Raw genomic sequence first — 24,740 nt, 5'->3', positions numbered from 1 at the left:
TTTCAATTTGAAAAGTAGTGTGAATTTCTAATGAAAGATAAAATATAGAGTAGGTTTTTGTATCTCACAATCTGACCTTGCATACTATTTATTAAAATTTATTAAAAATTTTCCATATTCTAGATAGCATTGCTCGTTCACACACATATTTTATTGGAATAATTTTTTTTTTTTTTTTTTTTTTACCATCATGTCTGGGTGTTGGAGCTAAAACACATGAACTATTTTTTTGGGGGGGTAGAATGGCTATAGAATGTAATATATTTTGAGAAATAGTTATTAATTTTGGTCTTTCTTCCTAAAAAGTTAGGAATTCTTTCTTCTTAACACTTTGTCAAATATATTCCTGAAAGTGAACAGAGGTTAGACATGTTTCAAGGATGTTACAAAGAAAGATGAAGAATTTTATAATTTTTTAATATTTCATGTATGTTGACTATGAAGATAAAAATATTTCTCCTCATAGAATGAGATAACTGTTTTGGGGGACCCCTGGGTGGCTCAGTGTTTAAGAATCTACCTTCAGCTCAGGGTGTGATCCTGGGGTTTGGAATCAAGTCCCGCATCTGGCTCCCTGCATGGAATCTGCTTCTATTTCTGCCTATATCTCTGCCTCTCTCTTTGTCTCTCATGAATAAATAAGTAAACATTTTTAAAAAAATTATTTAAAGACAGTCAATTAAATGTGTTGTAGCCATTTGAAGAATGAGAAATTTCATTGGCCTTCCTCTCACACTTATGTACATTAATATTTCCATTTCTCACGTTTTTCTTTTTCTTCCTTTTTTTGTTTCTTGCTTTTGTTATACTATACTCACATGGCCAATAATATATATGGTTTAGCTACATGAAACAAAATAGTCTTTAAAAAAACTTCATTTATAGCCAACATCAGGTTATACCATCCCCTTTCAACTGTAAGTGGGTTACATGATCTCCATCATTAGAAGGAAAACGGAACGAAACATCAATCAGAAATCATGCCTATTATTCATGTTGTATTCTTTTAAAAAATATACTCAGTTTTAAATATTATTTCAATATGCATGGTCTGATATTTCTCCAGAGAGGAAAATTATAATGCTTATTCTGTTCTTGGCACACCCTGTTTCCTAAAACCGAACTAAAGAAAAGAATTGTAGTGGCGGTGCATTTATTTGACAAGCTAATTGAAATTGCACAATAAGTTCAGTCTGATTTCCAAGGACAGAAAGGTTAATGGAGTGTGCTTCTCTATGCTTGTACAATAGCTCAGTTTTCTTTACTGAAATAACTGTGATTTCCTATATTAGTAGTTACATTATTCACACAGCAAAGATGTATTTGAAAGGAAAACTTAATCATTATAAAATAAACCCGTTTTAGAATATACAGTTCACAAACTTCCTCTGAACACATAATGTCACGTCCTTGTCAAATAATACAAAATGCACAGTTCTTATTTTCCCTGTTAAAGACTGTTGTGATTTTAACTTAAATGCATTTCGTGGGACAACACAACCAGAGAGCATTTTAGACAAGTGGTATTTAGTCTATTACATAGCTGTGTCAGTGCAAAACATGAGACCTTTTTGGAATACAACTCAGCTCCCGTTGAAAATAAATGCAGAACATATGTCAACAGCAGTTTTTCCATATGAGGATGATGTTTGAAAATCAGGTGGCCAGAGTATAGTTCATTTGAGAAGTGAAATTGGGTCAGTAAAGGGCAACCCATGAGCACAGACTTCACCAAACTTTTTTGATGTTATGGTTTTTATGTGGAAATAAAACAAATGAGGAATTTAAAACACTGAGAGAAGAAAAAATACGATCATCTCCTATAATCAACTTAGTGATGTTTGAGGTAAGTGTAAGTGTATTTGTAATGTCTGTAAATTTCCCATACTCTGAAATTTATATAAACATTTAAAAATAATATTTACTATTTTTATATTACAAAAATAATGCAAATATTACCATCTATTTATCGCTTCAGACATTTATGGGGATCTACTGTGTAGCAGGTATTACTCTAAGCCTTGCATTTTCATCAGTGAACAAAATAAAGAGAAGTTTCTCCTTTTGTAGAACCTGAAAAGAGACTAAGTGAAATGAATAAGCAAATTGAACATCAGTACGATGGTACCAGTTAAGTGCTAAAGAGAACAAATAAGGAGGAAAAGGGGATGTAATAGATCACAACCAAGAGGAGGAGGGTGCCTGAGTGGCACAGTTGGTTAAAACCCTCTTGGGCAGACCCAGTGACGCAGTGGTTTAGGGCAGCCTGCAGCCCAGGGCGTAATCCTGGAGACCCTGGATCGAGTCCCACGTCAGGCTCTCTGTATGATGCCTGCTTCTCCCTCTGCCTGTGTCTCTGCCTCTCTCTCTCTCTGTCTCTATGAATAAATAAATAAAATCTTAAAAAAAAACCCTCTTGATTTCCACTCAGGTTGTGATTTCAGGGTCATGGGATCAGCCCTATGTGGAGCTCTGGGCACTCAGATAGGAGTCCCTTACAGTTTCTTTCCCTCTTCCTCTGCCCCTCCCCACCTCTACTCACATGGTCTCTCTGTCTCTCGTCTCTCTCAAATAAATAGGTAAATCAAAAAAAAAAAAAAAAAAAAAAAAGCCAGAGGAGATAGTAAGATAGATGAGTAGAGAGTTCCATAGTGAGTACTTTAGAACATACAGAAAAGGGAAGAAAGACATTATCCCAAATCTCCTCATGCATCATTTATAGTCAGTTGACTAGATCTCTTAAATAGTTGATTTTCAGTACACATACTTATATACGGGGAGATTTTTCATGTGGCATTTTTAGAAGCTTTTCAGATAGATAGATAGATAGATAGATAGATAGATAGATAGATAGATCTCCTTTTTTAACATGCCAAAAATCCTTTCTCAGGATGCCTGAGTGGCTCAGTTGGTTAAGTGGAATCTTGATTTTGGCTCAGGTCCTGATCTCAGCGACTTGAGAATGAGTCCCATGTATGGCTCTGCCCTGGGTGTGGTGGAGTCTGCTTGAGTCTCTCTCTCTCTTCCCCTCTTGCTCCCCCCCTACTTGTATGCTTGCTTTCTCTCTCTTAAAACAAAAACAAAAACAAACTTTCACGAGTACATTACAATAGAATTAAAATACTATGTGATTATATATTTCCTTTATTTCATATTGTGCACAAAAATATTCCAAAAATATGAGTACCAATGGTATGACCATTAATATGAATATTTAATTTGTTTCTTTTTTGACTATATTTGCCCCATTCTCTGCCAATTTTTTACAGTTGTAAATTTATTCATAGATATACAGTCTTTATAGATGATATTTTATATGCTCTACCTCTTACTTATTGTAATCTTACATGCAAATATGTGTTCTAATATTATGCACTAGTGTTTATTTTGAAGTCTCTACAATCAATTGTCTGAAGCTCATTTTATCTTTCTTCAAAGACTACTGTATGTTGATGATCACTTTCTGTAAAGCCTTTGTATTGGAAGTCAGTTTAATTGGAATATAAATTGTTGGATAATTCAGATGCACCCAATGTAAATACAAAGGTCCTAAGAGGATCTCAGGAGGGTCAGAGTCAGGCCAGGAAGTGTGAAATTGGAAGTAATGGTTGAAGTAATTGGGGCCACAAGCCAATGAATGAGGCAACACCTAGAAGCTGGAAAATGTAAGGAAACAGATTATCCTTTACAACATCCAAAAGAAATGCATTTGTGTTAACCCATTTTAGACTTTTGACTCTCAAAACTATAAGATAGTAAATTGTTGCTTAAGTTGCTAAGTCTGTGGCAAATTACTACAACAAAAAGAAAAATATATAAAATCACTTACACTGAAATATGCCTCAGTTTTAGTTGTTCCTGACTAATTTTCTCAAAGTGTTGTGCCCTTTTAATATGTATTTTCAGAATTTTTCAGGGAATAGCAGCACTTTTAATATTATTTGCCCTTTCTTTGGCTTTTCTTCTTCAGAAAAATGTATCTGATACACTCAAGGTTAATTTTTACATGTGCTATTAGCTAAAGTTTGAAGGTCATTTTCTCCTCTTTACAGATTCATTATTGTTACAGAATCATTTGATAAGAGGTATTATTTTCCCATTGGATTACCTCATCTCCTTTGTCAAAGATAACTGACTATATTTGTATGTCTATTTCTGAATCTCTCTCCCATTCCACACATCTATGTGTCTATCAGTATGTCAATATTACATTGTCTTTTTTTATAGCTTTAAGTATTCAAATAGGTCACATATATTCCGTTTCTTTTTCTACAGAGCTCAGAAGTTACTTCTCTGACATAACAAGTAAAAAGCTGAACAGACTGAAAAATTAACATTTCTTCTTGGATCCAAAAGAGAGGAAGACACAGGACAAACTCCCGCCCCAGGAGTGAAGAGACAGACGAGGCAATATAGGAAGTCAGGATTTACCAGAATTGATTTTCAGGATTGGAACTGCCAGGAAACTAGCATCATAGCCATGGCAGGAAAATGTGGACTGGAATTGATGAACTGCTAGAGGCTCAGGGAAGAGGAGTCTGATAGCTAAAAATTTCTTCAAAGTGACCAAGTCATGAGAGATCTCACAATATTGTGAGATTTACCTCGAGAAGCTTAACCAAGTTTCCACAATAAACATCAAGGAAAGTCCCCAAGCATTCTGTTTTTCTTAATGAAATCAGTACTCAGGAGAAACTAGTTAATGAAGAGTCTAGCCTTCTGGGATATTAGCAGAGCCTCAGTGACTTAGGAGAAGGGAAATACCCAACTCCAATCTGCTCTAACTATCCTGTCCCACCTGAGGGAGAGGAAAAGTACTGAGAAACACTAATAAAGTTTACACTCCAGAGATGCAAACTTACTAAAGGATGGAAATGTATTCCTAGGACTACAGATGACTCTCCTCCCCTCACACCTCACCATCACATTGCTAAAATCCTATTTGCTTTGCAGCAGTTCCTTGTACCCACATCATGCCTAGCTGTGAAGAAAAAATATATATTTTGTAAGGTATACTAAAAGATAAATAAACTACAATTTGCAAGACAGAGCAAGCATCAGAAGCAGATATGGCAAAGATGCTGGACTTGTCAGACCAGGAATTTAAAATGACCATGGTTAATATGCTAAGGGCCCTAATGGATAAAGTTGACAGTGAGCAAGAACAGATGGGCAGGGCAGCCAGGGTGGCTCAGCGGTTTAGGGCCACCTATGGCCCAGGGTGTGATCCTGGAGACTCAGGATCGAGTTCCACATTGGGCTCCCTGAGTGGAGCCTGCTTCTCCCCCTGCCTTTGTCTCTGCTTCTCTCTCTCTCTCTGCGTCTCTCATGAATGAATAAATATAAAAAAAGGGGGGGAGGGCAAAGTCAGCAAAGAGATGGAAATTCTAAGAAACATCCAAAAAGTAATGCTAGAGATCTAAAGCACTGTAACAGGAATGTAGAATTCCTTTGGTGGACTTATTAGCAGACTAGACATGGCTCAGGAAAGAAGCTCAGAGTTTGAGGACACCTCAAATAGTATAATTTCTTCAACCTTGTTATTTTTCATAATTGCTAGAGCTAACCCAGATACTTTAAATTTCTATATAATTAAAAAAAATCATCTCATCAATCTCAAAAAAAGCCTACTGGATATTAATTAGGGCATTGTGATACCCAGAAGTCATTGTAAATAGTAAGAGCAAAATTATTTTCTAATCAATGAACATGCAATTCTTTATTCTTTCATTGATATATTACTATTTTATTTTTAAAAAGAATTTATTTATTTTTTTGTTTATTGTGCACAAGCAGGGGGAGAGACAGAAGGAGAGGGAGAGGATCCAGCAGGGAGTCCAACATGGGGGTTAATCCCAGGAAACTAAGATCATGACCTGAGCCAAAATCAAGAGTCAGATGCTTAATCAACTGAGCCACCCAGATGCCCCCAATATTTTATAGTTTTAATGCAAAGTCCTGAATTGGCTTTGTTATTTTTTTTACTTAATTTCTATATTTTAATGTTACTTTAGATGGCACAAATATACTTCATCTCTAGATTTTTTTTTTGCTGATATCTAGAAACAAAGTTGGTATTTTTATATAGTAACTTTGTATTCCATGAGACTTCTACTTATTTATTCCAGTATTTTTTATATATTCCTTACTGTTATCTATGCATATAACATCTATATTCTGCATATATATTTAATTATCTAGATTATTGAATATTTGATATTCTTACATTTCTAATATAAATAGATCTCACTCTTTGTTTATATTTTTATCCCTTTATTCCTACATTTTTTGCCAAAATGAGCATTTTTAATATTGCATTTTGTTTTCATTGACATATAAACTGTAAATTTGTTCTATTTTTATTATGTTGCCCCAGTCTGCTTTTGAATATTATATTACTTGTATAATGTTAAGAATAGGGATCCCTGGGTGGCGCAGCGGTTTGGCGCCTGCCTTTGGCCCAGAGCGCGATCCTGGAGACCGAGGATCGAATCCCACGTCGGGCTCCCGGTGCATGGAGCCTGCTTCTCCCTCTGCCTGTGTCTCTGCCTCTCTCTCTCTCTCTGTATGACTATCATAAATAAATAATAAAATAAAAAAAATTAAAAAAAAATGTTAAGAATATTACACTAGTATATATTAGCCTTCCCTCCTGTATCTTGCAATATAGTCACACATTCTGTGTATTTTATAAACACCATGATTAAATTATATTTTTGCTTTAAATTGGAAAATGTCTCTTAAATTTTTAATAAGTATTTTACATTTTCTCCATATATTTAGTACTTTCTCTGTTTTTTATTTCATTATGAAGATCTGAGTTTCTACATATAATAGTTTTCTTTTAGTGTAAATAAACATGCTTTACACTTTTTGAATAAGTTTGTTGAATAATTCACTAGAATATTTTTTGTCTAGAAATGTGTTTAACTTTTATTTTTGATGTAGAGTTTCTCTGAATGTTCTAGATTGGTAGTATTTTTCACTTTTGTCTTCTGTTTCCCTATTCAGCGCATTATGAGGTATTTCATTTTCCTAATTTGCATTGTTTTTGATGATAAATCTGTAATTAATTTTATATTTGTTGACTGTGATAGTGATCTTTTGTTCATATTTGTTCATTTTTCTTCATATCATTGAACTCAATGGTATAATTACTATGTATTTTTGTGTTATTTTCTTCTGTTTATCTTGCTTTGGTTTCTTTGAACTTGAGGAAATCATTGGCCATAATCTCTTGCATTATTTGTCATGTTTTAAAAAGTTGATGCTTAGATATGGTGACGTGTTAATGGATATAAGTGGATAAATGACACTTACATAAGGATACAACAGAAATCCATAAAGAAATTTTAATAATGAGTTCTGAAACATGTATATTTATTGACCACATGGAAAATTTTTTAAAAAATCTATTTTTACTAGAAAAGGCAATTTAATAAAATGATAATTCTAGGTGAAACATATCCTTATTTAATCAATAGTGTAAAATTAATAAATTTCAAACTGTATTCATTTAAGAGTATAAAATATCATAAATAAAATAAGTTCAGGATGTTAATTAATCCTAGATTAGTAAAACATAATTGCTGAAAGCTAGAAATTGGCAGAAGGGACCGATAATCCTGATTATTCATCCTCAAATATATCTTATGCTGGGAAAAATAACTGCAATTCTAAGATTCAAAATTTTCTTCTCAAATTCGAAGAGCATGTTTAAAGACAGTACTAATTATATTAATACAGAAATTATATAAAGTATAATTCAGTATAGTGTTAAATGTTTTGTTGATAAAATGATAAAATACAGAATATGTCATGTTAAAATAAGGTTGCTGTGACAGCTATGCATTTTTGGAAAATCCTAAGGAGTAAGTACTTTTAAAAAACTCTGTAAACTAGATCTAAATTAGAAGCTCCTAGGAACTCTTGTGTATATTCTCATTTTAAAAATGTATTGTATATGTTTGTCATAAGAAATATTAGAATAGATTTTTCTCTCTTAGTTTATGATATTTATAAATTATTTTTCTTCTTCTTCTTCAAAAAAGAAAACCACCAAAAGATAACCAGAATAAGGAAAATATTCAGGACCAATACATCAAGGGGAAAAATAAGTCTTTTAAAGAAGACTAATTTTGGTTTAGTTTTGTTTTCTTTTGTTTTTATTTTATTTTAAGATGGGACAATGTAGAGGGAGAGAGAATCTCAAGCAAATTCCACACCATTATGAGGTCCTACATGAGCTTGATCTAATATCCTTGAGATCATGACCTGAGCTGAAATCAAGAGTCAAACTGCTTAATTGACTGAGCCATCCAGATGCCCTGAGAAGAATACATTTTCTTAAAAAAAAAAAAAAAAAAAAAAAGCATGTTAATGGTGTTTATTAGGCTTAAGTAAAGTGACATATCTAATCCAGGTGAATACATGACTATAATTTAAAAAAATTAAGGAGATAAATAATAAACAAAATGAATACCATACATAATTTTAATAAAACATTTAACCTCAAAATATGCATTACCTGCACCCTTTAAATTTGATGAAAACATTATGCTAAATGAAATAAGTCACTCAGAAAAAGACAAATACTGTATGATGTTGCTCATGTGGAATTTAAAAAGCAAAAAGCAAAGAGAAATAAAAAAGATATGGAGAGGCAAACCAAGAAAAAGACTCTTAACTATAGAGAATAAATGAAGAGAGGAGAGTGGGGGAGGAGTTAAATGGGTGATAGAGATTAAGGAGGGCACTTGTAATGAGCACTAGGTGTTGTATGCAAATGTTGAATCACTATATCATACACCTGAAAATAATATTATATTGTATGTTAACTAACTGGAAGTTGTATAAAAACTTAAAAATATATGACAGTAGGGCAGCCCCAGTGGCTCAGTAGTTTAGTGCTGCCTTCACCCCAGCGCATGATCCTGGAGACCCAGGATGGAGTCACACATCGGGTTCCCTGCTTGGAACCTGCTTCTACCTCTGTCTGTGTCTCTGACTCTCTCTCTCTCTGTATCTCTCAAGAATAAATAAATAAAATATTTATTTAAAAAAATATGACAGTAAACAATAATCTAAATGATTTCCCCTTTAAGAGCCTTAAGACTAACTGTTGTATTTAATGAAATAAATTAGATAGTTACAAATGAAGACTGTTCTGGTCTTAAAAATATCAAACTTCTTAAGAACAAATTAGGTGGGAAAATCTTTTTCTTTCTACCTATTACAAAAGCAACTTTTCAATATGTGTTATAATGCTGCAATTCATTATTAAATGTGTATATATAACTGATTTCTTAAAAATCCATGTTTACCAAACATTGTGCTGTACAATTTTTCTGTAGCATATTATTCAATCTACATTGTGTTCCTAAGAATTTATCTCTAATGCTTAACCAATTTAACAAATTTTAGCGTTGAGCTATATATACTGTTGTTTTGGAAAAATCAGATTTGTGCTCTTCACTAAGAGTTTCAGAATTGATCATTCTTGGATGGAGCCCTAAAGATTGGATTTTTAACAAGTATCCTAAGTGATTAGATGCAGGTGATCAGCTGGTCATATTTTGGAAATTATAGCTAATACAAAACTATCTCAGTGTTGTGGGGTTTTTTTGAAAAATAAGTCTTAAAAGTGGGCGGTGCCCTGGTTGGCTCAGTAAGTAAAGCGTCTGCCTTCAGGTCAGATCATGAATTCAGGGTCCTGGGATCAAGTCCTATGTCAGGCTCCCTGCTCAGTGGAGAGCCCACTTCTATTTCTCCCTCTGCCTCTCCCCCAACTTCTGCTCTCTCTCACTCCTTTATCTCTAATGAATAAATAAAAATCTTAAAAAAAAATAACACAAGCATTTTATAAATTTTACGAAGTTTATTAAAAATAGGAAAGAATGTAGGGATCCTTGGGTGGCTCAGCAGTTGAGTGTCTGCCTTTAGCTCAAGGCGTGATTCTGGGGCCTGGGATCGAGTCCCACATACGGCTCCTTATAGGGAGCCTGCTTCTCTCTCTGCCTATGTTTCTGCTTCTCTCTCTCTCTCTCTCTCTGTATCTCTCATAAATAAATAAATAAAATCTTTAAAAAAATAGAAAAGAATGTTAACTTGAAAGAACCAAATATAGGTGGAATAAATAATTCACACGTTGCTTATTAATTTACTTACATAATTTAAAAATATAATGTACAAGTTTTAGAAAAAATATTTTTTTAAGAAATCTCACCCTATAAGAAAATGAATTCTCTCAACAACTTAAGGGAGCTTATATATAGATCAATCCCCAGTTGAATCTCTGATGAGATGCAGCCCTGAATGACACTGAGTTTGCAGCCTGGGGAAATCCTGAACAGAGGACTCAACTAATCCATGCTCAGACTTCTGAGCCACAGAGGCTATGAAGTAATAAATGGGTATTGTGTTAAGCCACTAAATTTGTGGCAATTTGTTATGAAGTATAGAAAACTAATACCCAAATTTGTATTTTTCTCCTTTTCTTTTCCACTCTCCAGTAGTTTGACTTAGTCACCAATTCCAGGATTACATAGTCTATAAAGCTTGAGAACACAAAGGTAGAAAGACTCACTGTTTCCCAACATTCATATCAGCACTGCTAGAAGTCTCTGATAAGCTTTCTTTACCAGCTAAATTTAAATCTAAACTAATCACTGCACTCCAAAAGATAGTATTTTCTGAGATGCTAATTTGTGGGTGTGTGTGCATGTGCATGTGCTTGTTTTTGTTTTTGTTTTTCTCACCATTGTTATAGGGAGGCACAGCCACGAAGAATATAACCTCAGGTAGGAAAACTTCATTAAAAGAAAAATACTGGTAAGATAGATTAGGAGATTGTATTAAAAAGCATTTAAAATAAACATACTTTGTATTAAGTAAAGTGATTGTTTTAATAAGTTTTACAGAACTGAGAGATGATAAAAATGAAAGCTATTTATTACTGTAGCTGGATTTAAGGAGATATATTATTTCATTGTATTATTGTACTAAGTGAATCATGTGTTTTGCATTTCCTGTTTATTTTGTTTCAATTTATGATAAAACTAGATGGAAAATACATAACATCTGTTTTTTGCAGCTGCTTTATAATATACAAATTTGGGGAAATAAGCTAAATTGATGAAGTATGTGATATATGTTTGTCATTTCCATGTTTCCTTTACTTTTGGTCTAGAATTTAAAAAAAAAAAAGATTTTTATTTATTTATTCATGAGAGACACAGAGGGGGTGGGCAGACACAGGCAGAGCGAGAAGCAAGCTCCATGCAGGGAGCCTGATGCGGGACTATATCCTGGGTCTACAGGATCATGCCCTGGATTGAAGGCAGCACTACACCTGAGCCGCCCAGGCTGCCCTCAGTCTAGAATTTTAAATGGAATCTGAATATTTAAAGAAAGATTTCTAATACTGATATTAATATTGGCTACAAAAATAAATGAAACAGTCATTAAGGAAGTGTTTTATTAAATTTTAAGCATATTAAATTCAAAGACTATAAATCAGATTTGTTTTCATATTAGTGAGTTCTGAATGAACTCAAAACTATTCAATAGTTGTTGTTATGTCCTCACATCATTAATGTCCACAAAAAGAGAAAAAGAAGTGTTATTAAAATTAAGTTAGACAAGAGAAATTTTGAAAAAATTCATTAGTATGTGAACCTGGGAAATTATCTGTACATGATAAGTGTAGCTGGACCAGAACAGCTTTTACAGAATTTACCCGTGTTTTATGTTCTCCTAGCTATTGATGTAATCAAAGTAGTAATTCATCTTGATCCTTTTTCTTGAGATATACATTTATTACTAACAATCGAAGACATTACCTGAGTGGATTACATTTAAATAGTGTACAGAGTAAAAAAGAGAATATTTCTTCTTTTATTAAGTTTAAGCAACATCTACATTAAAATAGCAATAATGAAAACCACAACTAGTTATTTCTTCTTCATGACTTCAGAATACTCAGAGGCTCGCTTATTCCAACAGAGACTGTGTCAACCAGCTCTACCCATGTCTCAAGTTCAAGGCTACAAGCAGGTATATCGGATGTGCTTGGAATTAACTTTCAACCAATCTGCAGTTAATGGGGCAAAATAGATGCATGCTGCAGACACAGTAACACATTAGGGTCAATATCATCAATAGTCCAAACTTATTCACAAAGTGGTGCTTTGTCATGTAATGCTCAGCAAAATGGATTCAAAATCATGAGCTGGCTCTCATCCAAAAGCAAAGAGATCACTGCACCTCTTTAAACACCTGGTGTTGGAACAGAGACACAAATAAGGATGTCAATGTTTAGAGTTTATGCTGCTTTTCCAATTAATAAATTTATTAGAGCATATATATTTAATGATGCATGCAGTATGTCCCTGGTATTATATTGATTTCAGTTCTCTCATCATACATTTAATATGATTGGATCCCTGAAATAAATGGAAATTTATGAAATCTACTGAAAAAAAAGGAAATCACAGTGAAATTCAAGATTTGGACATAACTTTCAAAGCTAAAGCTTAAAACAAGAGAAAAGGGAAAGCTGGTCAAAAGGTAATGTAGCACAAGACGTATAGTACTTAAGAAAATAAAGACTCAGTTGTGAAAAAAATTACCAAGATAGGAGTAAAAAATGAAAACTTATTGTTCTCTGAGATATGAGATCATAAGACAGAAGAAAGAGATCAGACAAAGGCCAAATTAAATTTAAAAAGTTATGTAGATGAGAATTTTTTCAAAATGCATTTGATCATAATAAATTTGATATTATATTAAATTATGAATTATTCATGTACATAAGTAATAAAACTTCTGATATGGAGAAAAATGTGTATTCATATTTAACATTTAGAGAATACTGTTGAAAAGATATCAAAATCTATCCATATACTAGTGAAGTTCTAAACTTCAAATAAGTCAGAAATTATACCAAATTGAAAGAAATCTTTTTTTAAAAGATTTATTTATTTATTTATTTATTTATTTATTCATGAGAAAGAGAGAGGCAGAGACATACGCAGAGGGAGAAGCAGGCTCCTCACAGGAGCCTGATGTGGGACTTGATCCTGGGACTCCAGGATCACGCCCCAGCTCAAAGGTAGGCACTAAACCACTGAGCCACCCAGGGATCCTCAAAAGAAATCTTTTAGAAAAAAATACAGGTTGTATATTTGTAAATAATAATCAGTCTTTTCTTTGTCAATATTAGATATCAACATATGATAGAATGATACAAAATTTATGAGGGGAACATATGAGAAATTCTTTAACCATCAAGAAACATAATCTAACATAAAGTTGAAAATGACATACTCTTAATTTGTACTTCAAGAAGGTGTTAAAAACAAAATAAAACAAAGAAATTAAAGTAAATGACAGATTATTTGAGAGTTGTGGATTCAAACCAAAGTTAAGTATTAATAGTTTCAGCAGATATATTCTTAGAACAAAATATTTATTAAAGGACAATAAAATTGTAAATGAAAAAATTGGTTTGCAAAAAAGATGGATCTTCTATTGTTGACTGCAACATAAAACTGGGAAGTTAAAGAAGAATGAGGAAATGGGAAGAAAAAGCATTAATTTTTATGTCAAGTTTTAATATTCATTTGATTTGTGGATTAACGAATTATAAAATACATGTTTACTTTTCTGTTTAAATGTAGCTTTATAAACACAGAGGTGGAAAAATTAATATCATATAGTCAGGGATATGATATAGGATAAACTGGTGAAAAGTTACTCAATTCTCCTAAATAAGTTTATATCTGACAATAAAGTGGAAATATTTTATACTGATAAATTTTATATATTTTACTTATCAAAGTAACTAAAGCGAAAATTTAGAAGTGTATGTGACTCAAGTGAGAGGAATAAGTAATTATGGGAAATGGGAATATACTTCTCTGAAGTTTTGATGTGTAAAAAAGGGACAATAAAGATATGAGTCAAGTGATTACCATCATCATAATTATTGTCAACATCTTTGGTCCCATTTAGTTTTCTGTAATCTAAACACATCATGTCCTATGTGTCAGACAACCATCTTGTGAGGTAAGTGATATTAGAAATTGCATATGATCATTGTACAGATGAGGATACTGAGACTTGAGCTTTCCCCAAAGTAACCCCTGCCTATGCTGAAGGCCTTGATGTTAAAAGGCTTGTCCAGGTTTAAAGGGAAAGATAAGTTAGGTCAGAGAGTACAGTGTGGATCTCTATGATCTCCAGAATATCTTCACTTTTGTTTTTCATTTGTTAGACTCATAGCAAATTGTATGTTCTGTTAGGACATATCACATTGTCTCATTTTTTATATATTCTTATAACTAGATTTATTTAAAAACATAGTTTGAGTCAAAAGATACAGATTCAGGGTAAAACAAGAACCATATTTAATAATTTTAATAATTTTAAGTGGCTTATTTCTGAACAATCACAGCCTATATCAACATTTACATGGAAAGTCCACAAGATGATATATACATCAGAAATGTATTCCATATGGAAAATACATAGACTTTCAAAATATTTTGAAATAAGTCTTTATAGAGAGACATCTCAGATTCAATATTAGTGTATTAGTTTCCTAGGGCTGTGTATTAACTACAACAAACTTGGTGGTTGAGAACAACAGATATTTATTCCCTCAAAGATCTGTGGCTAAAAGTCTGAAATCATGATGTAGACAGAGCCATGCTACCTCTGAAGGTTAAGGAAGAATTTTCCCAGTCAATTCTTAGCTTTTGGTGATTACCAGCAATGCTTGACATTCCTTGTTTGGAAGACAGATGCATCAATCCAATCTCTGCCTCTGTTGTGACATGGTGTTTGTCCTCTTTGTCTGATGTATCATCACATGACTTTCTTATGAGCCATGAATATACATTACATTGGATATAAAGACACTGCACAGGCACAATGACTTGTAAGTCATTAGATTTAGGGGTCATTCTAATCCAAGGTGACCTCATTTTAATTTAATTAATTACATGTGCAAATACCTTATTTAATTTCCAATAGGTTAACATGAGACTCTGGGTGGACATGAATTTGGAGGGGGCACTTCATCCTGTGTGCTTGGTATCAACTCTTTTTGAGGAAAAATAGCCACATAAATATGCAGTTTACAGCAATATATTTTTTTTATTTTTTCCATCTAAGGAAGTCATTATTTTATCAATGAAAGCTAATATGGAAAACCAATAATTAAGTTGGAACTTGAGACCGAGTTTAGGTTCTGGAACTCTCACTCATAATACCTTCACACCTTTCTTTCAGTTTGAAAGTCTTTGTATGAGACACAAGACAGAAGAAAGAAGATCCAAGAAACAAGAAGATGTAAGATACTTAGCTGAAATCTTAACTTGTAGAAGATACAAATACTTAGCTTGAAACCCAGTGGGTTGTTAATTGGGTTAATGTTAAGCTGAATCAGAGTAAGAGAAAATACTTCTAAAATATTGTACAGACTGAGATTTTCTTTTAAAGTAGTAACAGAATTGATGGCAATAATTCTGGCAAAAACAAAATTAATAATTTTAGCTACTCTCCTTTTTTAGCATGAAGTGATTCTAGATTATAATACAGACATTCAACTTTACCTTGGGTAATTTTAGAAGGTAATGAGAAATGTCATTCAAGGATATTTGAAGAACTAGAGATCAAAGAGCAAAGAGCCCTTTGATCTTCCTTTGAGCTAAGGAGATATCAAGTTGGCAAATGTTACTATAAAGTACAATAGCAATCCCATTAACTGAATAAAAATCATATATTGATCTGATGCTCAATAGGAAAAATAGAGTTTATTATCATACAACCTTAATATCAATTCAAGATATACAAGAAAGCTAAAAAATCTATTGAATTATATAGCCTTTCAAGTCACTACAGAATATAGCTTCTGTTCATTGCTTTAAAGTTGTGTTAAAAAATTCATGAAATAACATTTTAAAATTGAAATAATCAATAATGTTTCATGTAGTTTAATGACAGTCATTGGACATTAATTGACAACAAGAATATTGGAACAACAAAGATAGTAAGGTACTACAGTCGTGTATCCCTTAATAGCTTGCAATGTGACAATAGCCAAGAAGATGAGAAGCATTTCTGGAAAAATAGGCAGGGATGATCTAAGTTTCTGATTAACTTTACTCTCTTGTATTTCAAAATTACTATTTATTACAGAAGGGGAAGCATCTAATGTGTTATATTCAAACTGCAGATTAACTTGTTAGCCTTCGGGGCACCTGGGTGGCTTAGTGGTCTAGTGTCGAACTGTGGTCATGATATCAAGTCCTGAATCAGGCTTCCTGCAGGGAGCCTGTTTCTCTATCTGTCCATGTCTCTGTTCTTTCTGTGTCTCTCATGAATAAATAAATAAAATCTTAAAAAAATAAATAATTTGTTAGCCTTCTATTTCAAAATGTTCCATACATTCATTCATTCGGCAGATATTCTTTGAGTTCTTACTCGGTTCCAGTCAGTATTCTAAATGCCAGATATAATCCGAGTGAAGAACACAGACCAAACACACACACACACACACACACACACACACACACACACACCTTTGCTTCAGGGCGTCTGGGCTTAGTTGATTAAGTGCCTGCTTTTGACTCAGGTCATGATATCAGGGCGTGAGATAGAGCACTGCTTGGGGCTCTCTGTCCAACAGGTAGTCTGCTTCTCCCTCTCCCTCTGTCCCTCCTCTGATCATGCTCTTACTCTTTCTCTCAAATAAATAATATCTTAAAAAAAATATTTGCCTTATTGAATCTACATTCCTGTATTGAGAGCAGACAATAGAAATAAGATACAAGTTGTATAGAATTATAGAGGTTTAAATTATGTTAAAAGCATTGAATCAGAGGGCAGCCCGGGTGGCTCAGCGGTTTAGTGCCGCCTTCAGCCCAGGGCCTGATCCTAGAAACCCAGGATCAAGTCCCACGTCAGGCTCCCTGCATAGAGCCTGCTTCTCCCTCTGCCTGTGTCTCTGCCTCTCTCTCTACCTCTCTGTGTCTCTCATGAATAAATAAATAAAACCTTTTAAAAACAAAACATTGAATCAGAAATTGAAAACTAACTACATAGTATGGGTTAATGTAAATTCCAGTAAGGGAGATATCCTCACTGAGACGATATTTGATCAGAGATTTGAAATAGATGGAAAAATGACCTATCTCAGGAGATCTCTGAGGAAAAGCATTAGAAATAGAGGTGCTAACCAGAAGAGAACATTGAGTGCCCAGAACAGAGTATGTACGTGGTGGACGGGAAATGATGATAGATGATTTCAGAGACATGGCAGGGTGCCAAGTCTTAGACATAAAGCTATGTGTTTGTGGTCATCCAGCCAATGACAAATTCTGAAAACAACAGGATGTCATAAGTTATACTACCTAAGGGGCTGGTTTTCAATCAAATATTATGAGTATGCTTAATTTCAGATAATTTTATATACAAATATATGAATATAGAAAAGTAGGTACTTTATAAACAGATTTATTTTCTATATGACTGTAAATTGTTTAAGCATACCTAAACTGCACATATATGATTTCTTCTATTTCAGATACCTAACAAAGGTATTCAATAGATTTAGGTGCTTTTGCACTAATACAATTAAAATTATTAAAAAATTGATATAGGAATAGTCAGGACTAATTTTGGTACAATAATATCAAATAATATGTTTAGGAGTACCAAGCCTCCAGCGGAGTCCTCAATGAGCTCAACTTCTTGTACTATCATCACCTTGGTGTAGTTTTCTCCACATGGTAGCAGGTTGATTGATATGGCAAGAAGCATATGACAGAATCGATACTATGTCACTTCTAGGGTTAAATTCTAGAATTCTGAGACTTTCTTTTCGGGCTCATTCTTGTTCTTGCTCTTACCTCTCACTCTTGAGAAAGAGGCTTCCATGTTGTTAGCAGTCTTATGGAGAAGTCTAGGTGGTGAGGAAATATAGCCTCCAACCCAGAGCCAACAAGGATAAAGCCTGCCAACAACCACATGAAGGAGTTTGGATATAGGGTCTTAAGTGTCAGTTGAGTCTTGAGGTGACTGAGTCACCAGCCAACAGTATGGCTGTAATCTCAAGCAAACTCCAGAGCTAAATGTTTTCATTGAGGGCACTTGCAGAATCCTGACCCTCCGAAATTATAGGAGAAAGAAATGTTTATTGCTTTATGCTGCTGCTACAAGAAGTTACTGCTTATTACAAAACAAATCATACTAACATATATTTTGATATTAGAATCTGGGCACCAAAGAAGCAAACTTGAGGTATGAGACTGGCTTTGAAATGAGGCGATAGAATTTAAGGAGAATTAAATTAGGTGAATTAGGTTAGTCAAAGCACTTAATAGACTTTGTGTGGTCTTTGATAGGGCTTTTGGAGAGGATTTACAAGAAAGCAAGGTAAATGTTATTAAAATTAGAGAAAGGAGATTATTGTAATGTCGTGGTAGAAAGTTTAGGACCACTATAGTCTACAATTAAATATAGAGTATAAGACATGTCACCAGGCTAAGGTAGTCAAATACTGAGAACGATTGAAATTTTTACTCCGTTTTCAAGCTAACCAATTGGCCTGCCACAATCTTGTTGATACTAGCAGAAGACATCAAACTCAAATCAGAGACAACGGACTTTTATATTCAAATTACTGCATATACAACAAGCTTCATATTTGCTTTGATTCCCCTTGCTTCCCACATCCCAGTGGTGATGGAAAGTGGCTTGGTGGAATGTGGCACATGAATTGGATTTGTGTAACAAATGAGGACCATAAGCTTAAAAAACTCGCAGTCTTACAAAAGGACTGTATGTTAATTATAAATGGAGAATAACTTCCTCCCTCAAAGAACTCCAGAACCTATGAATTATGTTATGTTCAATGGCAAAGGGCTTCTGCAGGAGAAGTTACATTAAACATTTTGAGATAGGGAAAATATCCTGATGGGTCCAATAAGAGTCCATATAAATGAAAAAGAGAAGTGGAAGAGTTAGTGTCAGAGGGATGTAGCATGAGAAAGACTGATCTGACCATTGCTGGCTTTGAGGATGGAAGAGGTTCATGGAGCCAGGAAAGTCAAAAACACAGATTCTCCCCAGGAATCTCCAGAGACAAGTATGGCTCTGCTAATACTTTGATCTTACTCCAGTGAGACTCATTTCAGTCTTCTGACTTCTATAATTGTTAAGATAACCTTTTATTTTGTTTTGTTTTCAGCTACCAGGTATGGTAATTTATTAAAACAACCTAAGGATATTATTAGATCTTTGTCCCTGGAAGTGGTGTATTGCTCTGCTAATATATAAAAATGTGGAAATGACTTTGGAATGATGTCAGAAGCTAGAAAAATTTTAAGGAGCATTATAGAAACAACTTACATTGCCTTGAAGAGATTGTTAGTAGAAATATGGATAATTAGGCATGGCTCAGATGGTTGAGCACTGGCTATCAATTTCGGTTCAGGTCATGGTCTCCAGGTCCTGAGATGGAGCCTGGAGTCAGACTCTGTGCTGGACTTGGAGCCTGCTTAAGATTCTCTCTCCCTTTTCCCCATTGCCCCTCACCTCCTCTTCTCTCTAAAAACCAATGAAACAAAAAAGAATATTTCTTTTTATGTCTCTGGACATTTAAGACTGGTGAAGACTCAGAAAAAAGTGATGAATATGTTATGGAAAATATCTAACACATTAGAGAATTTCTAAATCATTGTGTATAGATTGTTAATAGAAATATATGGACATTAAATGTCTCATATAACAAAAAAACAGAAATGAGAAATATATTATTGGAAACTGGAGAAAAGGTACCTTTGTTCTTCACCTGCAGAAAATGTTGTTGAATTATTTCTTGCAGTTTAGTGCAAAGCAAAATTTGTAAATAAAGAACTATAACTGAAGAGATCATTCCTCCACTTTGAAAACATACTGTTTGTCTATATGGATTTCAAGCTTGTTTGACTTGGTGACTCCTTTTTTCCTTCCATTTTGATTGGGATTGTCTACAGCTGCAATCATTTGCCTGCCCTACCATTGTATTTTGAGAGGATATAATTTATGGAAGAGAAATTAAGTCTTTGGGATCCAAAATGTGGATAATGGTAGACAGAATAAATGCCCTTGCAGAAGTGCTCATGTCCTAACCAGCAGAATTTGAAAGTATGTTACCTTACATGGAAAAAAAAAAGTGATGTTACATGTAACTAAATTAATCATCTTGAGATAGATTGTCCCAGATTTTTCTGGATTATCTAGGTGGGGCCATTGTAGTCATGCAAACTAGGAAGGCCAAGGGTCAATGTTAGAGTGATGGAGCATGAGAAAGACTGGACCAGCCATTTGTGACTTTGAAGATGGCTGGGGCCATGAGCCAAGGAGATGGATATTGTAATATAGGCAACCTAGTTTGTTATAGCAGCACTCGGAAACTAATATATAAACCTACAAAATATTTGTCTCACAGGGAGACATGGGTTTATTCCCCTGGGATGCTTATCCTAGAGGGAGAAACTATCTCTATCTTCCAGGTCTAACTGCTATGCTCACATCCTTGCGAAGATGTCAAAGGTGCAGAAACACTTGACCCCCATGGAGAACTTTCTCTCAAGAAGATTTCCAGTCAGAGCTTTGAAAATGCTGCCTGGTTTCTTCCTGTTGCTTACAGTAATATTTGAGAAGAGTGAGATTTAAAAAAAAAAAGCCAAAATACTTGATGTTTTTGAAAATTGGCAGGAGTTTCAGATGGCAAAGGATACTTAGCTCTGAGAAAAGATCAAACCTGTGACACTGCTTTAAAAATATAGATCAAAGCTAAAGCTGAAGGTGTAACTTGAAATCTTTTGTTGAGATCTCAAAAGGTTCAAAGGTTATGTCACACAAAAGCCCCTCTGAAGAGATAAAATATATGCCACATATATACCTTCAATCAAACATTCGTGCTTTTAAGAAACTGATGGTCATTTCCCCTCAGCCTTCTCAGATAAGTGAGAAGCAGAGAGGAGATGATCTCCAAGAGATCCTAAATGTGGCTTTTATCTAACGGTATGAGCTTCGGGAAGAGTCACAACTTTTAAAAGGAATTCTGTATTGAAAAATATTATCAATTCTGACAGAAAAGGCCAGAGAAAGTACAAAATGAAAAGGAGACTTTGAGCTCCAAAGTTTTACAGGTAGTAAACAGACTGAGTACCAACACAAGCTTCCTGTCCTGAACAAGGAAGCAGAGCTTAGACTGGAATGAAAGGCCGAGAACAATTATTTGCTGGCCTTGAGACCAAATCATAGAATGTACTGCCTTTGCCTTATTGAATTTTAGAAATGTTTTGGACCTGATGTCTCCTCTTTTCTTCCATTTTCTCCCTTTTTGGAAGGGATGGTCTATGCTAATTCCAGCATTATAAACTGGGTGTACTGTGGCAGATTACGTGTCACTTTAGTTTCCCCAGTCAAGAAGAACTATCTTCAAGGGGCGGCACTGAAGGAAACATTCCCTAGGAGCTATCTGCACATGGGACCTGATTTAGATGCAGAAGTCTGGATTTGAACTGATGTCACAGGATAAGACCTTAGTGGGGTTGGGAGGTGCTTATGAGGAAGTGAGTGTGTTTTGCTCATGGCAGCAACATAAATCATTGAGGACCAGATAGAACTGTGGTAACCGGCCTTCAACGATCCCTGCCCTTTGTTCTCACACCTTTGCATAGTTAGTTCCCTATTTTACTGGGATTTGTCCATCTGCCAGGTAGCATAGAGTAGAAGAATATCGCATGTGCTCTCTCTCATCATCCTCTTTGGCACAAATAGGCTACCATATTTTGAGCAGACATGTGAGGAGGTCCATGTATTAAAGAACTGAAACCTCTAGGCAGAGCTGCTGAGGAACTACAGCCTAAAAGCCAGCAGGTGAGTGAGCTTAAAAGCAGATTCTAAAGCCCCAGTTGAGGCTTGAGCTGGCTGCTGCCCCAGCTGAGAGCTTGGCAGGTACAGACTCTGAGCTCAAACCAGGTCAGCCTCTCTAGATTTTGGACTGTCAGAAACTGTGGGAGATAATAAACATTTGCTCTTTTAAGTCACAAAGCTTCAAAATAACTTGTTATGTGTCAATAAGTTAACTTTTGCGATTTTGGTTTGGGTTTTCCAAATTACCCTACTTCAAAACAGTAATTATCACTTTGGGTGAGGTATTCTCAGACTTCAGAAAAAAGTGAAAATTCAACATACCTTTTCAAATAATAATAGAAAATGTGATACTAAATATGTTAGACCAATAAACATCAAATTATAACTATTCAAAGCAAAACTCAAACTACAGCTTATTAAAATATAGTTTAGGGTAAAAATCATTCCAAACTGCATTGATTTTATTTTTCATTTTTACTTTTTATTTACAATCAGATGTTTTTGTACTGTTTATTTTGTTCTTTCTCTAACTATAAATTAAGAAGTAAATAAACACTAAACTTCCAAGTACATGTTAAAATGTGACATATTCCTGCCCTCCCTTAGAGGAAAGTGATAAAACATGTAAAGTTTTCTGAATACATCTTCAATTCATAGTTTGAATTTTAGGGAAAAAAAAAACAAAGGAAAGTTTGCGTAAAATAATCATATAAATAAAAGTATTAATTTAAAAATTCATCTGTAATATAAATATCAAATGATTTTTATCACAATTTATCATGTATCATAATATAGAGAGAGTAAAGCAAAAATCATAATATTAAAAGGATATTTTTCCTATGGTAATAATTTACTTGAAAATTTCTAATGCTGTGTATAACTTTTTAAATATGTGACTTAGAAAGAATTGCAAAGTGCCCCATTTGTACTAATTCATGCAAAGCTCTGGATAATTCCCAAGATCCTCTATTCTATTTTTGCGACCAGTTATTATTATTTTTTCTATTAGATACCGTAGTTTCATTAAAGTTGTTTCTACTGCATCTTAAATTCACTACAACAGAGCTCAATTGTCTTTTTTTTTAAGACAGAAAAAATGAGATACGGACATAGTTAAGTGAATTGTCAAAGCACAGACACTACTTAATGTCAAGGGGAAAATCTGAAATGCCATTATTTTAAGATTTTTGCATTCCTAAATTGTTTGATAGCTTAAGAAATTCTTCACACAAACTCATCCTTTTTCTTAAGTTTTTACTTAAATTCCAATCAGATAACATAAACTTTAATATTAGTTTCCAGTGTGCAATATAGTGGTTCAACACTTCCATCAAATACCCAGTGCTCATCACAACAGGCGCCCTCCTTAATCCCCTTCACCTATTTCACTCTCCCCATACCCACCTTCCCTCTGATAAACATTAATTTGTTCTCTTTAGTTAAGAATCTGTTTCTTGGTTTGCTTCTCTCTTTTTTCCTGCTTTGTTCATTTGTTTTGTTTCTTAATTTCCATATATGAGTGAAATCATTTGGTATTTGTCTTTCTCTGATTTAATTTGCTTACATAAAACTTTCTAGCTCTATCCATGTCATTAGAAATGGCAAGCTTTCATTCTTTTTTATAGCTGAGTAATATTCCATTGCACATATATATCACATCTTCTTTATCCATTCACTAGTCGATGGACATTTGAGCTGTTTCCATAATTTGGCTATTGTAGGTAATGGCACAATGGCTAACAGACACCTGAAAAGGTGCTTAACATTACTCATCATCAGGGAAACACAAATCAAAACCAAAATGAGATATCACCTCATGTGCATCAGATTGGCTAAAATCAACAACATAGGAAACAACAGGTGTTGGCCAGGATGCAAGGAAAGGGGAACCTTCTTACACTGCTGGTGGGAATGCAAACTGGTGTACCTACTCTGGAAAACAGTATGGAGGTTCTCAAAAAGTTAAAAATAGAACTACTGTAGGACCCAACAATTGCACTACTAGGTATTTACCCAAAGGATATAAAAATACTAATTCAAAGGAATACATGCATTCTAATGTTTATACTCATACTTTTTTAGAAAACCTTTTTTAGGGGTCCTTGGGTGGTTCAGTGGTTGAGTGTCTGCCTTAGGCTTGGCTTGTGATCCTGGGTCTTAGGAACAAGTCCCACATCAGGCTCCTCATGAAGAGCCTACTTCTCCCTCTGCCTGTGTCTCTGCCTCTCTCTCTGTGTCTGTCATGAATAGATAAATAAAATTAAAGAAAAAAAAAGAAATCCTCTTTTAATACATTTTTAGTACTCTAAAAATAATCCTTGCTTTGTAGTTCCTTATATTTTAAGAAATAGTGTGTATGTTTTATAATAATTAATACATGTAAAAATACAAATGAAAAAGCAAAAGAGTAAAATAATTAAATCATCATTTTAAATCATTTCCAATATTTCCATAAAGAAATTTCTGTAAGTCAAAGCTGTAATTTCTTTTCTTTCTTGTCTATTATATACAATTATGTATAAATTATTGATTGTATCAATTTCTATATTTGGCAAAAGTAAGCTATTAACATATTTCTGTTGTACATGTGTTATAGCTTCTATATTTATTACTTAAATAATGAGTGTTAGGGCACCTGGGTGGCTCAGTAGTTGAGCATCTGCCTTTAGCTCAGGTTATGATCCCAGGATCTGGGATCGATTTCTGTATCAAGCTCCCTGCAGGTAGCCTGCTTCTCTCTGTGTGTCTCTCATGAATAAATAAACTAAATCTTAAAAAAAATAATGCATGATATATTGTGCAATGTA

This window comes from Vulpes vulpes, chromosome 15, assembly GCF_048418805.1.
Source record: "Vulpes vulpes isolate BD-2025 chromosome 15, VulVul3, whole genome shotgun sequence".
In the NCBI taxonomy this organism is placed as follows: Eukaryota; Metazoa; Chordata; class Mammalia; order Carnivora; family Canidae; genus Vulpes; species Vulpes vulpes.
This window is presented reverse-complemented; position numbering follows the sequence as displayed.